At 38.6% G+C, this 6,336-nt stretch overlaps 1 long non-coding RNA gene across 1 annotated transcript; it reads left to right on the top strand.

Annotated features, from left to right (window-relative positions):
* The first annotated feature begins 1,610 nt into the window (after window positions 1–1,610).
* LOC307029559 lies at window positions 1,611–4,976 on the top strand. Its single transcript, XR_013805398.1, has 3 exons — window positions 1,611–1,709; window positions 2,796–2,855; window positions 4,184–4,976. It is a non-coding gene; the product is annotated as an uncharacterized lncRNA (long non-coding RNA).
* The last annotated feature ends 1,360 nt before the right edge of the window (window positions 4,977–6,336 follow it).

Raw genomic sequence — 6,336 nt, 5'->3', positions numbered from 1 at the left:
ACGTTTTCGTTTTTCCCACAATTAGAAGTTGCCAGTATTAAACACATTGGTGTTATCAAATGTAAAACATATAATTAATAAATGGGTGAAAATCGCTTGTGTCCATAATGCGCAGCATTAATATATACCCACGTGACAGCTCATTGTTACTTTGTAATTCTACTCCACAATACAGAGGTTAACCTGATTGCCAAGTGCCAACAATCAGGAGAGATATTTGATAGTTGGTGCTTGAGAAGACTAAACATTTATCTGCAAATGACATGAATGGAAACGAGTAATAAAGTATATTCATTACTTGTTATTCTCTACTAATAGTTAATTAAAGACTGTATAATGGCTATTTTGCACATCCCTTTCAAGATTTTCAAAGGTTATTGACATATCATATACACAACTACGGTGTATGCAATGAATGAAAATCTTGGGTCACAGGTTCCTCAACAGCACATTACAAGACATCTATCAATATGTGTTTGTACCTCCACCATTAAACTGTCATATTCTGCACATTTCTTATACTATCTACATACATAAGAGTATAATTCATATGTATAATATCAGTTAAAATAAGTGCTTCAACATTAACATTGCAGGAAAGCAATATATTAGACGTTAAGTACTTTGTCGGGCTAAATATTTATCTGTAGATACCCCCAAAGTTTTTTCTTATTTAAAAGAGGACCTTAATCTAAAGTATTATTTAATGTTTAAATAAAGGTTAATTCGTTTTTCTGTTTTGCACCTCCTCCTATTAATATCTTTGTACATCCTGCTCTAAACTGTTTTATTGTAGAGATCACTTACAGTATCTTCTTGATTTTTTATATTCTATATTTCTATCACAGACCTTCTACTTTCCCCCTATGAAAGTATGTACTCTTAATATTTTTTTAATCAAATATAACACATAAAAACAATAATTCAATAACGTGCCACTAGGCGGTGCACACAAGGTACACACAGCCATAATGACTTTGTATTATTAGTGTAGGACACTTATGTATGTACAACATCTGAAGATGTGTAGTTTTATTCATGTTTTCACATAATTTTATAGCATATTGCTATACTATTTCAGACTCAGTATTTACATTCTTATATTCAAAGAAAATCAAAGTCCTTTTATATCAGCTGTGCACCGTTATGGTGTAAATATAAGCTATCTACGAATTAGATCAAATATAAAAGTCGGCCAAATTAAGGTTGATACTGCAAGGAGACGTATTGTGTGAAGAGAAATTGAAGATGTTGTTTAATTGTTGATTTATTTATGATCCACGTTAAGTATTCAGTTTCGGCGGCATTTCTTCCAGTTTTTCCAAAGGTCTTCTCATCAGGGCTCTCTAAATAAAGAACTACGGCAGACCTGTAATATGTAATGCAGCCGAACCGTGTATTACAATGCCGTTATGTGATGTCTTTCAAAGAGAAAAGCAAGAACACTCGGAAATAAGTATTATTTTATTCTTTTAAAATGTTTTCCGGATTTCATATCATATAAACACCAAATCCCAGCATGCATTGCGGCTAAAACATCCAATCAGCGAGCTTAAACCATAGCTGAGGATCTTGGGTAATCACTCGAAATGCTTACGTCTGTTTCCGGTTATTTTTATTTTGAAATTCAGTTCCTGAAGGACGCCAACAAAGCCCGAGATTATGGAATTAAACCAATAAATAAAAGCAAGGATAATTGTGTGTTATTGGTGAGTAAATAACAGTGTATTATTTAGAAAAGAATAACAAATTAGAAGGAAAAAAAGATTTAAAAAATACAGATTTCAGTGTTCTGAGGCTCTGGGCCCCATTTATTTTCCTCACAGACGGAAACAAAAGTCCGAAATTATACGATTTAAAATAAAAGCAATAATTGTGGCTTGATATTGGGTAAGAACATGTTTTTATGAACCACACAGCTTCCGGTCTTCCACGACCCGATCGGAGAAAAAGACGTGCTGCAGGCACGAAACACATTACCAGTAGAAATACATAGCTTTTAAAATCGTGCTGTGCAACACGAAAAAAAGGGGAAAATCGTGTTGGTGAACACGAATCAATAGATTAAAAATCGTGTTGGTGAACACGAAATGCCATGAGACTGGGTTGTGTATTGTGAGCATGCGCAGTCTGTTCTGGTGTGGTGAAGGAGAGCGTGGTCTGACTGTACAATAATAAACGGAGGCGCTATCTGGGACGCTCCAAAAAGTACTAAGTTCCTGAGTTTTTGTTACACAGAAGTATCATTGAAGCCTTAACACCTCGGACGTTACACTAGTATTTATCATAAACAGGGAACATGAATAACCCGATCTCTCTGTGCTCATGTAAACACCATGATGTCCATGTAGAGATGCAGTCAGTGTGTTTTACTGGAGCCTCAGTTCGATAAGAGATTATTTTCTGAGTTCTTTAACTTTGGTACTCTCTCTCAAAATGGTAATGTCCATCAAATTTTAATTATACTTCTTATCATTCAAAATATTTTTGTGTGTGTTTATGTTTTACTGAGTGCTTATAGGCAATTTCCATCCCAGTATTCAGTTAACTATTTATTTTCTGTGCACATTACATAGACTAGCTAATATTCTACCTACTGCTTGGGACATTGAGTCTTCAAAATGTCCAATGTCACAGACTGGGACTTACTTTAGAGTCCATCCATCCATCTTCTCCCGCTTTATCCGTACTTTAGAGTCAGTTGCATTTATTCAGTATGACTTGTTATGATTCAATGTGAAATAGTATACTGCTCAATAAATAATTATGAATTCACCACCTCTCTTGACATCTAGGCGCTTGAGAGTGCGTCAGAGGCAGAACACAGGGAAAGTGGAGAGAGGTTCATTGCTGAGGTGAGTGATGAAAGGGAAATTACAGTTTGGAGTAAATTGTGATGTGGACACTCATCCCAGAATTTTAAGGAAATCAGTGGGGATATTGAACAGGAAACATTTCAGTCAAGGGGCATCATATGACCAATATAGACTGAAGAACAACATTTATTTGAACATTTAATTCAATGATACCATTCCTAGGTGAATCAGTCAGTCTCAATTTTAATAAATGCTCACAGAAGGATTCACAAATGTATTTTGCGATTTATATATAAATGACTCCACAGCAATATCTCTCAATGCACTCACAAATATTTATTGTTGTATATAAATGTACAAAAAATGGGCATTTAAACTGCTTTTTATTAATTCCAAGACGGCTCTGAATTAATAATCAAATATTTTTCCTTTCTTTACTACTGGATGAAATTACAAAATGTACCCATCATTTCCCTCATGCTAGTATAGCCACATAAAAGTATCAAACCACCTGTTAAAATGCACCAGAATACAGGAAATCTATTTTTTTTTGTCGTGGTGGGGGATCCCCAAACCCCCCGTTAAAAATGTCCCCCCCACATTCAGGATGCTTCCTACGCCCATGATCTATAGTAATTCCACACTCGCAAAATACAAAATGGACGTCGCTTTGTTGTAGCGTTATCGTTCCGTGAGAAACTAAAACAATGGGAACATCATGTTGGTGAACGTATAAATAGATTAATTGTATTTCGTGACTATAACACGGCAGTATATAAATAAAGCTGTATTGTATATCAACCCAGACTATATATATATATATATATACACATATATATATTCTGTTATTCCACACACGCCAAATGGATTCTGTTTTGTAGTTCTACAGACATTGTTCTGTTTCGTGACTATAACACGGCAGTATATAAATAAAGCTGTATTGTATATCAACCCAGACTATATATATATATATATACACATATATATATACTGTTATTCCACACACACCAAATGGATTCTGTTTTGTAGTTCTACAGACATTGTTCTGTTTCGTGACTATAACACGGCAGTATATAAATAAAGCTGTATTGTATATCAACCCAGTCTATAAATATATATATATATATACTGTTATTTCACACATGCCAAATGGATGCTGTTTTGTAGTTCGACAGACATTGACTATTAGCAGTTTATAAATAAAGCTGTATTGCATATCAGTCTATATATATACAGTATATGTGTATACTGTTATTTCACACACACTAAATGGAGGAATTATTTCTGATTTGAGTTACATTTTTGAAAGAATAAGCCAGTGAAGTAATCGATTTTGTTTTTCCACATTTGTTTTCACACTGATGAAGACGAGTATCAACTGGCTTCTGGATCACAGCCATCAACATCTGCCTCATCCGTGCTACGACGTGCATCAGATCAGCATACAGTTGCCCCAGAGCCATCAACATCCAAGCTACGCCGCCGGACGTCTGCGCCAGTACTAACTCAGCCTCCCTCTGCATCTTCTGATTCAGTGGACAGAATGTCAGGAGGAAAGTGAAACGGGCTGGTGTGTGGCAGACTAAGATTGATACCGTTCCTGACGCTGTGTTGGTATACAACAGAAGCATGGGCTGCGTGGATGTGTCCGATGATTTTATTGGGTACTACAGCTTTCACCACAAAACCATGAAATGGTACAAGACTTTATTTTACCATTTTCTGGACATTGCAGTGGTGAACAGCTTCCTTCTCCAGAAGGAGCTGCACAAGATGAGGGGTGACCCCGGCAGGATGAAGCCACACACCCAGAAGTCCTTCAGAGAGCAGCTTGCTGCAGACATGAGGGGTGAAGTCCCTGCAGCACCACCACCACTCCCCCCCATCATCACTCGTATGCATTCCAAAGTATTATGGGGAAGATGCCACTGCGCTCAGGAGGTGCTCTGGTGCTGGCAACAACGGTGAAGACCTTTCTACTGCACTAAGTGCCTGGTGCCTCAATTCAAAAACACTAAACACTAAACACATTCAGGTGTACAGTTTTTGTTTTTTGCCAGTGTTTACAAAAAAAATGCTTGTGGTGTTATTTCGGTTTTAGTGTAGATTTTTAGTGTGTTATTTTTGGAAATAAATCTGCTCCTGTTGGAGACAAATTTATCCTATGTTTCCTATTGTATTCATTGTGTAAGTAAACCTGCCTAGAAGTGTTAGTCGGGTGATAAACATGTAAGGACTGTGGCAAAGTCCACACACAGATACACACACCATTTACATAAAAAAAGGAAATGTAATTTAAAAAAAATAAAAAATATTTGTTTCTTTTATAAAAACACTTGTATTTGGATGGAATGATTAGTGATAATAAAATTATTTTTACAGTATGGTACTTGAAAAAGTTCAAATGGCACTGATGGTATCCAAATGTGCCAAAATGTGCCCAAAGGTCAACCTCTCTAAAAAGGTCAAATTTAACTTGTTTTGCCTCAATCTTGATATCGGGTACTTATATGTTATACTTTGGATTCCTAAAGCTTTTAGTCTACCATACCATCATTCAAGGGTGGTTTCACTGTAAGTAATGGGTTTTTACTCATAGAAGCTGGGGTTACAGTAGATAACCTCAGTTCTATTTCGTATATGGCTTCGCCCTCTAAGGCTATCGCTATTGGGTTAAGGGCGAAGCTTGATGTAGTCTGCGCCCCACTGGGTCCGCCCGGCAATAGAAGCACAGACACACCTGCTCAATAACACCCCATGCCTGTTGTGCCATGCGTAATGGCGCATCACCGTCCCTGGAACATAGCAAAACATGCCTATCTTCCCGACGGGGTGAAGGCTGGGAACAATACATACTGGCCGCTGTGAGAAAGTAGAGACGAAGGTCCCACCTTGCGCAGCGATCATAGACGGGGAACAGCAGCTCTCTGTGTGTCAGATGGGTAGGAGAGCGCCCAGCTGGCTCCCTGACGTCACTCACTCCGACAGGACACCCAGTACAGGGTGTGTCAGAGAGGAATGGGAGATATCCCTCAAATAAAAATGAATAAACGAACAGGGGGAAGACCAAGATGCAGCAGTGCAAATATCTTCCACTCCACATTCCTCCATGCAAAGCCGTGGAGGAGGAAATTCCTCTGGTGGAGTGCGCATTGATGTTCTCCGGGGGCTCCACCCCAGAGGAGACATGCCTGTGACACAGCCTCACACAACCTGTGTGACATCCGTTGTGCAGACAGAGGTTGCCCGATCGAGCGCTCTCTATAGTGCACAAACAGGCGCTGAGAATGGCGCAAGGCAGCCGTGCACGCCACATAGCAAGACAGCGTGCGCACAGGACAGAGGAGATTTAGAAAAATAGCGGGGGTAAAAACCGCGCAAGACACTGTTCCTGGGATGAAAGGAGTGTTTCTTGTATCCCATGGAACTGCTGGGGGGAGAGGTTTCTCTGTGAAGTGCCGTAATGTTCTTCATGGTGACGAGCCACGCCATCGACGCCGCTGCCCGTGAGGCAAAAGGG

The sequence above is a fragment of the Notothenia rossii genome (assembly GCF_949606895.1).
Source record: "Notothenia rossii genome assembly, chromosome: 2".
In the NCBI taxonomy this organism is placed as follows: domain Eukaryota; kingdom Metazoa; phylum Chordata; class Actinopteri; order Perciformes; family Nototheniidae; genus Notothenia; species Notothenia rossii.
The sequence above is the reverse complement of the archived record's forward strand: the minus strand, read 5'-3'. Positions and strand labels throughout refer to the sequence as shown.